Genomic DNA, 11023 nt, shown 5'->3' with positions numbered 1-11023 from the left:
TCTTCTGCCCCAGCTCAAGAGGCCAGCTCTTTAGTATGCACAAAGCCCCACTCCTCACTCACCCAAGTTGGCCTTGGGGGCTACTTACCTTCCCTGGAACAGCTTTCCTTTTCTTTTTGGGCAGGTTAGGAAGCAACAAACATTTATGTATCTCCTTAGCCTGGAGCACGGCAATTAACAATTGAGAACACACTATTCACAGCCAGTGGATACAATGTGTGTGAGTTGTCTCAACAATGAGCCAAAATAAACCATCCCTTCCTTAACTCACACTGGTGGCAACAAGACAACCAAACAGACACACCCAAACAGGTTTAGCATAAAAAAGAAGAGAGAACAAGAGTTGCTGTTCTTCACACACACACACACACACACACACACACACACACACACACACACACCTCCCAGCTCCAGCTGGGAACTGACTGGTGTGTGAGGGCTTTCCTGGTGCTCCACAGTTCCCATCAACCTCTTAGGGACCTGTAACAAGCATGCCTCCACAAGGGAGCAGGCTGCTAGACAAGAATGTGATCCTCTCTTCTTGTTCCTCATAGAACAAGAAGGTGAGTTACCGTGGCAATAGGTAGGCAGGGCCAACAAATGGAAGACCCTAGAAAGAACTGGGTGATATCATTTCTGCTGATAACATAGCAAGCCAACCACCTCCCACCTCCCAAACTGAGCTAGGAAGTTGAACGTCTTCCAGCCTATGGGAAGGCTGGTGCCATATACCTTGTATTATTATTATTATTATTATTATTATTAGACAAATGAGTTTCTATGTCTTTAAGATAACCAGATCATAGCTACTGCAAAAAAGAGTGGGACTAGTCCAGCCTGCTGCCCAGCTAGCTCCCTGTATGCCCCCATCGCTCCCACAGTGGCCCTCTGTTTTCCTGTGGTTTGCAGAAGTGGCAGACTTAGATATAGCATGTCTGTTCATTGTCTGCATTTGCAGCAAGCCGTGGGAGAAGCCAGACACGCCCTGTCCTGCTGACAGGTTCTGGAGGTCACCCTCTCCTTGGCTTCGGTCACTGCTGGTTTGTGCCTGGCATTGGCCAATCGGAAGGCATCCTCAGAAACCGACTTTTCTTTCATCCTGCCCACCTTCCTCCCCAGGAAGAGGTAGTTCTAGGGCTTAGGCATCCGTGGAAAGCAGGGCAAGAATTTCCAACATGCTTGGGACAGACAGACAGAGAAGCATGTGAGTGAGACTCAGGATAGCCAAACAGTCATCACTTTTGGCGTTTTACCACCCTAGAAATGCTCTGGCCTCTCCTGCAGGGTTATTCATTTAGATCACTTTTAAACTGAGGGGCGGGCAGTCTTGGGGAGCATCCCCCAAAGTGTGCTGTGAACTACTGATGCCAGAGATTCCTGGTTTGGGAGGCACTCAGAGAATATATTACCTCATGCCGTGTCTGTCTGTCCATCCACCCCCCTCTCTCCCTCTCTCCCTTCCTTCCCCTCAACCAGGTACACTCTCAAACTGGGGAGCTCCCCCTGTCATGGGCCATGATTGAGGTGGTGAGGAAGAGGCAGAAAGGGTGACAGGCAGGCAGGCAGGTGAGCAGGGGTGGAGGCTATACGGAGCTCTAGAGTGACCTTGCGCAGCGGGGCAGTGGCAGGAGAGGTTAAACCTGGCAGCCATCTGGGGGACGCGTCAAGCCCCGAGGCATTCCGTCGGCCCAGCCTGCCCTTCCTCAGCCGCCATGCCAGCCCTCCCGGGGGGAGACATAGCTTCACCCAGATCTGGTTTTGTTTCTTGCTTGCTTCTTTGTCATACAACATAAGGGTTTTAGGGAACAGATTTGCCGACGGTCAATGTGACCTCAGGGACAGTACCAACAGTCCTGTCTTTCTTGTTCTTGTCCTTGTCCTTGTCCTTCTTCTTCTTCCTCTTCCTCTTCCTCTTCCTCTTCCTCTTCCTCTTCCTCTTCTTCTTCTTCTTCTTCTTCTTCTTCTTCTTCTTCTTCTTCTTCTTCTTCTTCTTCTTCTTCTTCTTCTTTTCCTCCTCCTCCTCCTCCTCCTCCTCCTTCTTCTTCTCTTCCCCTTCTCCTTCTTCATGTTCTTCTTCTTCTCCTCTTTTTTTATAAGATCAAAGTACTGTACCTTTAAATGATAAAACTGCACACTCTTATTATAGCAAACTCAAAAAAGACTCAGCTGTCCCCGCCACCCTGAAATAGCACAATTCTTAGTAAGTGTCCTTCCCATGTTTTCACCCTTTCAACTGATTTTTAGATAAACTTCACTGGTTGGCATTTTGCGTGTATCAAGCTATATAACTTTATAGGTTGTTTCCCATTACAATTTGTTATAAATAACTCCTGCATATAGTAGGACAATCAACGCTGTGTGTCCTTGACCGGCACTCCCACATTGATAAGAATGGTGCTGGTAGCAGTCATAGCAATGATGCTGATTGATGGTGATGATAGTGAACCTGGTAAGGGTAAGGATGGTGTTGACAGTGATGATAACAGTGGTAATAATGCTGCGGATGGTGATGATGGTGATGCTACTGATGCTGATGGTGATGATTGGTGCTGATGGTGATGATTGGTGCTGATGGTGATGATTGGTAGTGATGGTGATGATTGGTGGTGATGGTGATGATTGGTGCTGATGGTGATGATGGCGAGGGTAGTGATGCTGATGCTGATGGTGATGATTGGTGGTGATGGTGATGATGGTGATGATTGGTGCTGATGGTGATGATGGTGATGATTGGTGCTGATGGTGATGATTGGTGCTGATGGTGATGATGGCGAGGGTAGTGATGCTGATGCTGATGGTGATGATTGGTGGTGATGGTGATGATGGTGATGATTGGTGCTGATGGTGATGATTGGTGCTGATGGTGATGATGGCGAGGGTAGTGATGCTGATGGCGCTCAGGCTTGCTCCATAGCTGGGTCGCTCTGCAGCACCATGTTTCTCTGTCTTAGGGTTTCTATTGCTGGGAAGAAACAACGTGACCACAGCAATTCTTATAAGGGAAACTGTTTAATCGGGGCTGACTTATAGTTCAGACGTTCAATCCATTATTGTCATGGCAGGAAACATGGCAGCGTCGAGGCAGCCATGATGCTGGAGAAGGAGCTGAGAGTTCCCCATCCAGGTGGGCAGGCAGCAGGAAGGGAGCTGGCTTGAGCTTCTGAGACCTCAAGGCCCACCCTCAAAGCCAACACACTTCTTCCAACAAGGCCACACCCATGTCAACAAAGCCACACCCACTCCAACAAGGCCACACCTACCCCAAAAAGCCATACCTACTAATAATGCCACTCCCTATAGACCGAAGTGTGTGTGTGTGTGTGTGTGTGTGTGTTTATTCAAACCACCATTCCAACACACTGAACTGAGCTTCCTTCTGGCTGTCCCACCACACCACACCCAGGATTCACACTTCTCACATTCTTCCTCCTGTCACCCCACCTAGCCATCACTTTCACAACTCAGCTCCAAAGTCACTTTCTGAGGGAAGTGTGCCTTCAGTGCCAAGTCTAGCCTCTCCTCCCTCTCGTGCCCTTCCTCTGCCAAGGTATCCCCCTTATCCCACGGACTTGTTTCCGGCGGGTGTCTGTAAGGTCAGTCTCACCCTCACCCTGTCTGCACCACCACCTAGCACAGCTGGTACTCAGTACCCTCAGGTTGAGTGAGCCTCAGGGAACAAGGGGCCTTTGAGCTTCTGCTACGATCTCTTCCTGATTCTGGTGCCTTCCACTGACAGGACACTGTAGTCAGCAGCTTCATCCTCTGGCCTTAGCTTGAAATCATGAACTTTTGTTTCTTGGGGCCAAAAGGTCCAGGGATAGTGTTACCCAGTTAAAGGAAGTCTCCCGACACAGTCTGAAGGGGGAAAAATGAATTCTAGAATCCCATTGCAGTGTGGTAGACTGCAATGACTCCTTTACCCCCTTTAAAGTGTCTTCCTGGTGGAAGGTGCCCAAAGCTATTTTTTACCTCAAGGCAGTAAACTCATGCTCAAAGGAGAGGCAAGGAGTCGCAAGGAAGCCGTCTGCCAGACTCTCCAGCCCCAGCCCCACTGGGCCTCAAGCCCTTGCCTATTTCTAGGTCATTCCAAAAAAGTAAGTTTAAATTATGTCCCAAACTAAGTTGTGGTTTTTGTGAGAGGAGCCAAGTATTATGGGAAATGTGAATGAACCATGCTGTCTTTTCTATCAAAGGGTCAAATAAAACAAAGGGAGCTCCATTTTTAAAGAAATCGGTATAAAGCCTAAAGCCGCCATCCGGCAGAAGAGGTCTGTTCCCTCTCCCCCCCTTCCCCCACCCCCGGGGCAGACAACATTTTTCTGAGATCAAAGTGTGTGCTCAAGGCTGCAGCCAGCTCCCAAAGCCACTCTGCACTTTATCACCCGTGCTGCTTAAAGTTAACCAATCGCCCAAGAATGTGAGCTGAGTTCCTCCCCATTCAGAGTGACGCACAGGATCCCTGTACACTAGCAGTGCGGCCACGCATCCTTCTGAAGAGGTAACATTCCACTCTTACTTGAATTACGTGGGCATTTTCTTGAGACCCTGGACCCATTTCTAACAGCAGTGAACATCTTTTTCCACTGTTTGTCCAAGACAAGATCTTACTATATAGCTTGGAACTCACTATGTAGACCAAACTGGCCTTGAATTCAGAGATTTGCCGCCTCTGCCTCCCCAGTGCTGGGACTAAAAGGTGTGTGCCACCATCCCTGCCCACGGTGAAAATCTCTAAAGTTCTAAGAAACCAGGAAGCAAAACCAGGGAACTGCAGAAGAAGGTTAGGAAAAGGTCAGAGCAGGGTGAGCTTGGGAGTCGGCGGTCACCAAGCTTTCAATCCTTGCAGACAGACACAGCTTCCTGAGACTCTGCCTGATTTACTGCTCAGGGACAACCGGAAGGCTGGGGAAGCAAGATTTTAAGCAACACCAGGGAGGAATTTTACAATAAGGGAAGCGGCCTGTCTTCCCAGTAGAGCCTTGCCCAGCAGCCAAGCCACCGAAGCTAATGGAGAAGTGGAGGGTGAGTCTGTTCTGCCTCCGCAGCGCCCCCTATCTTCTGTGATGGGTCCCGCCTCTCCGGCCTTTGAGCTAATTTGTATCAGGATTTTGCCTGTTCTCTTTATAATTGAGCCTGGGTCTCCTCAGGCTCCGTGATCACAGGTTCCAGCCCATAAAATCTGCATCTATATCCTGGTTCTCTGAGAAACCCTCACAAGCACAGAGCCTTTCTTCAGACAAACTCCTACAGGAAAATCTATCCGGTACACGGGTGGTCATTGCTGAAGCAGCGAGGAGACCAACGGGACCCAGAAACGCACCCCTGTGGTTGTCCTACTGGCACTCCATCCTCGCCCTGACTCTGGCTGCCTCCAGATGCCCTTCTAGAGTCAGGAGTCTACTGTCTTAATCTACCTCTGGAGGAAATGGATACTCAGGGAGGGCAGAGTCTTCACGGCTGGCCGTTCGCAGGGTGACTTTCTGCGGTCGCTGGATCACAGGTACTGAGAAGCTGAATTTGCTAAAACAGTGCTGACTCCTCACTTGGGCCAGCTGTGACTGAGAGCGGAATGAAAGGCCGGCCTCTGCGCCTGCGCCTTGCCTCCTGTCTCCTTTATACTGGGTCACTTGCTGTCGTAGTTAGGGTTTCGTTGCTGTGAAGTGACACCATGACCAAGGCAACGCTTACAAAGGGGCTTTTAAATTTATACTTATATTTATAATATATCTAACTGGGGCTGGCTTACAGTTTCAGAGGTTCAGTCCATAATCATCATGGTGGGCAGCAGGGCAGAATCCAAGCAGACGCGGTACTGAAAGAGCTGAGAGGTCTACATCTTGATTAGAAAGCAGGCAACCAGAAGGAGCGTCTCTTCTGCACCGGGCAGACCTAGAGCACTAGAAGCCCATCTGTATAGTGACACACTTTCTCCGACAAGGCCATGCCTCCTATTAGGGCCACTTCCATGGGTCAAGCGCATTCAAACCACCGTGCCTGCTTCCCTCTTCACGTAGGCATGCTAACCACTGAAGCAGGGCTTATGTGGAAACCAATGATTCCAAACATAGGCTCCGCTTTAAGGCTGCAGTCAGAGATCAGTATCCGACAGATCTTACTGCCTGCTTTCTAGAGTGTCCTGTTCCAGGTTCCACAGGCTCCACAAGGCCAAGTGCAAGTTTACCCTTGATTGTAAACAACAGAGCCTCACAGAAGCAAAGGAGAGGCTGCCCCCCTGCAGAGCCTTTGTCTTCCCAGAACTTGAACGTCTCTGCAGGCTTTAAGGCTGAGCACCCAGTCAAGTCAGAATGAGGCAGAGATCCAAAACAGACACTTTGACCAAGACTGTTTAATTACATACCTCCTGTGCTTCCCGCCCTCTCTGTTTTAACCTAAACCTCCTGCACTTGCTTCTACCTACCAGCTCCAGAGGACTCAGTAACCTCTCCTACACTTAGTTTTTCTTTCCTTTCTTGGACTTTGTGGGGTTTCTATTCTATTACTTCCAGAAGTATACATTCATTTTTCAAATTTGCTATTTCCAGCTTTTAACATGATCTCAGCTATTGCCATACTCTTGGTCATTTTCCACTTATTACACCGAGTTTTACCTTGAGTGCCTTATTTATATGCATTTAGTTTAGTTTGTCACCACAGACTCCTAGTTGTTGCTTTGATGTTTTCCATTTTCATTAACTTCGTGTTCATCTGTAGTCACAACAACAACTTCTTTAAGGTGAAACAATTTAAGAGTCTTGTCTTAGTTGGGGTTTTATTGCTGTAAACAACTAACATCATGACCAAAGCGACTCTTTTTTTTTTTTCTTTTGGTTTTTTTGAGACAGGGTTTCTCTATGTAGCCCTGGCTGTCCTGGAACACACTCTGTCGACCAGGCAGGCCTCGAACTCAGAAATCCGCCTGCCTCTGCCTCCGAAGAGCTGGGATTAAAGGTGTATGCCACCATGTGCCATGCACGGCAACAAGGTGACTCTTATAAGGACATTTAATTGGGGCTGGCTTACAGGTTCAGAGGTTCAGTCCATTATCATCAAGGTGGGAGCATGGCAGCATCCAGGCAGGCATGGTGCAGGAGGAGCTGAGAGTTCTACATCTTCATTTGAGGGCTGCTAGTAGAAGACTGGCTTCCAGGCAGCTAGGACTAGGGTATTAAAGCCCACTCCCACAGTGATACATCTACTCCAAAAAGGCCACACCTCCCAGTAGTGCCACTCCCTGGGCCAAGCATATACAAACCATCACAAGTCTTTTATAGTTTCTAGCTAGTTTTAATCATATTTTGTGATTATTTATGGCTTTAATATATTCCTGAGGCTTCTTTAAAAGTATTTATTTTATTTGTGTAGATGCTCCACTCTGTGTGTCTCTGTGCACGCCTGGTGTGCCTGTGGAAGTCAGAAGAAAAGAAAGCATTGGGTTCCCTGAAACGAGTCACATATGGTTTTGATGCATCATGGGAACTGAACTCAGGTCCTCTGCAAAAACAAGTGTTCTTATGTGCTGAGCCATCTCTCCAGCCCTCTCCTGAGATTTCTGAATTTCAAGGATAAGAAATTCCAGTGTCAGAGGCAGGCCAATTTCTGAGTTCGAGGCCAGCCTGGCCTACAGAGTGAGTTCCAGGACAGCCAGGGCTATACAGAGAAACCCTGTCTCAAAAAACCAATATATATATATAACAAATAATCACAAAAGAATAAAATTTCTAAAAAAAAAAATTCCAATCTCAGAATGGAGAGATGGCTTAGCGGTTAAGAGTTCTTCTGGCAGTCCTGAGTTCAAATCCCAGCAACCACATGGTGGCTCACAACCATCCGTCTTCTGGTGCATCTAAAGACAGCTACAGGTACTTAGATATTAATAATAAATAAATCTTAAAAAAATTCAGGTGATTACATTTCTCATATACAGAAGTGCCTTTTGCCCACTTCAGGATGTTTGAACCTAGAACCTGAGCTGCAGGATACATGGCAAAGGGGAATTACAAATTACAACTGCTAATCAGAGGGCCTTTGTGGTAATCTGTTTTCTATGCCATCACAAAACGTCTGCGGCTGGGTAATGTATCAAGTAAAGAGGTTTACTTAGCAGTGTTGAAGTCGGCAGTCCCAACTGCCAGTCACTAGTTCTGCTGAGGGCACCAGACTGAAAGCAACAGGGTACCAGAGTTTGAAAAGGGTTGGTCTTGTTCTTTTACCATAACTGTCTTTCATGAATGTCCAGGGTGTTGGAAGAATTCTTGTCCTTCCCAAGGGCAGCAACCCCAGTGATCTAATGACCTCCCAGGAAGCCCCATCTCTTAAAGCTCCTCCTGCCCACAACATGGCCACCCCGAGGACCAAGCCTCTAATAGAATACCCCCAAAGCACAGTAGCCTTAAAATTGGGTTGGGGGGAGGTGTTGTTACATGTGTAACCCCTGGGTCCCATGTACTCATAAGGTTCTCTAACGGTGGGAAGATGCCAAAGAGAAGGTGAGAGGGAGTAACCACAGGGGCACAGTCCACGTGCTACTTGAAAAAGACAAGCCTGTAGTGGCCTTTGCACGTGGCCTCTGCCTGTAGGCATGAGTCAAGGCAACATCTCACACGTGGACAGGGTCTAACATGTGGCCGGGTGAGGGACACGGGTTCTCCAAACCTCCCTCCCACCCCTGCATCAGCCATGTGCAGAACCGTACGGTTATGATGTGCTCTGAGTGCACTGGCCAGGTCTGTTTATCTCTTACTTGCGGTGTCAGCCACAGAACACTAATGCACAGTGAGAAAAAAGATCTGACCGGCCCTCGGTGTTTTGTTGTAGCTTACAGCTAGAAGCCTAGCAACAGGTCCCACTGTTTGTCTTCTTTTTCTTTTTTTCTTTTCCAAGTTTACTGAGCTAGAATTTGCATCCTACCAAGCTCACCTGGCGAAAGTATGCACTTAGTGGTTTTAGCATATTCTAGAATGTGGCGCTGTCACTACCACGTCTAGATCATTTTTTCCTCATCTCCCCAAAGACACCTCATTCTTTAGGGCTGCCATGACAAAATACCACAGGCGTGTGACTGAACAACGGCCGCCTGTTTTTCTCACAGTTCCGAAGGCTTCCAAAGGCTGGAAGTACAAATGAAAGGTACGAACAGTGTGGTGTGTGTCGTGAGCTCATGTGTTTGAACACTTGGTCCCAGATCAGAAGAGTGCGGAATCTTAGGAGGTCTTGCTTGCAGGAAGAAGGTGTAGCGCCCATGGCTACATTTGAACTCGTTTCCGGGTTCCCTGGTTCTCTAGAAGGAAAGCTGGGAAAATGCAGTGGCAAGAGAAACATGAATTTCCTGTTCAAGGCTCAAAGTTTAATGGAGGTCTCCAAATATATATAGGTGGGGGGTAGAAGGGGTGGGGGAGTGAGGAGGTGTGGGGGTGGGGCCCTTTCCCCAAAGGCTGGAAACAGGTCTGCAGAACTGGTTTGCTTGGTTATGTGTACACACACACACACACACTTATGTGCATTGGTGTTTTGTCTGCATGTATGTCTGTGCAAGGGTGTCCGATCCCCTGAACTGGAGTTACAGACAGTTGTGAGCTGCCACGTGGGTGCTGGGGATTGAACCTGGTCCTCTGGAGGAGCAGCTGGTGTTCTTAACCGCCGAGCCATCTCTCCAGCCCTTTTTTGCAACTCTAAAACCTTTTTGAAGCTGTTACCACGTTGAAGCATGGTATTTGGGGTAAATCTGTGTCCCCCAGCCATGGTCACTCATATTTGGCTCTAGAATAGACTCTTATTCCCTTTGAGGTGACAGCTTTGTTTTGGAGCTGATAACAGAAAACTGTGCCAAGTTTTTATCCTAGAACAGCAACTCTTCTGCTTTATTATTACTTGACTGCCTCTAATTAATTTCCTGAATATTGGGTGACAAGAAGTATTTCTTATTCTCAGGTTGCTCTCTCTCAGTACCTTCTTAGGTTGGCAACAGGGCTCAGTGGGGGAAGACATTCAATTTGCTACATATGAATACTCACTTAGCACCTCCAGCCCTTTGAACTTAATCATTAAGCTACTCCTGAGGGCAGTGAGCCCTGTGGCCCAGTGTCTCCCTCTGAGGTCCCATGCTGTTGCATTGGACACTAAGTTCCTAAAATATACTCTTCGGGGAAACACTTTAAAACATCATGACAAAGCTCCCCAAAACAAAAACAAAAACAAGCTAGGCAGTGGTTTGCATACCTTTAATCCCAGCATTCAGAAGGCAGAGGCAGGCAGATTTCTGAGTTCGAGGCCAGCCTGGTCTACAGAGTGAGTTCCAGGACAGCCAGGGCTACAAAACCCTGTCTCAAACAAACAAACAAACAAAAAACACCAAAAAAAAAAAAAAAAAAAAAAAAAAACCAAAACAAAGACAAGGCTCCTCCAGAGTTTCGGACCAGTCAGTCTATCCAAGGAATGTAGCTGGCATTATCTTCTTAGATGGTAGGAACTCTTAGCTTAGCTCCAGGCAGGACTGTAACAGCCGTGAGCTTCAGCCTCTTCTCAAGGCCCACAGAGCCTGCAGGACAGCTAACCTAGGTTCCCTCCCAGCCCACCGATCCAGCTTCCTATCAAATATTTCCTGTCTTGGGATCTTCCCAAGTGGGGCTGTAAGGCCAAGGTATAGGAACTGTCTCTTTAAGCTGTGCAACATAATCTAAAGGAGAATCACATGAGGTGCTGAAGAACTTAAGTGAGGAGTAAAACCACAAACTCCATTTTGTGAGAGCAAAATGGATCAAAGGTAATTTTTATTTCTTGCCAGAACTGAACACAGCACCCTTTGTTGGTCTTTCCTGCCAACCACTGCAAGTACTTCCACAGATAAGGGGATAGCATTCTGAGAAAGGGAAAGCCATTGTCCCCACAATACTCAGTGAATTCCTAAAGTCAGCAGCCCGGGTCCTCAGGAGGTCTCTGCAGTCTGTTTCTTTCATCAGAGGGCTCCGTGAGCTGCAGGAAGGGCGGGGCAAGGCAGGGGCCACTCCCGTCCTCTGCTGTATTCTGC

The sequence above is a fragment of the Apodemus sylvaticus genome, chromosome 6, assembly GCF_947179515.1.
Source record: "Apodemus sylvaticus chromosome 6, mApoSyl1.1, whole genome shotgun sequence".
In the NCBI taxonomy this organism is placed as follows: domain Eukaryota; kingdom Metazoa; phylum Chordata; class Mammalia; order Rodentia; family Muridae; genus Apodemus; species Apodemus sylvaticus.
This window is presented reverse-complemented; position numbering follows the sequence as displayed.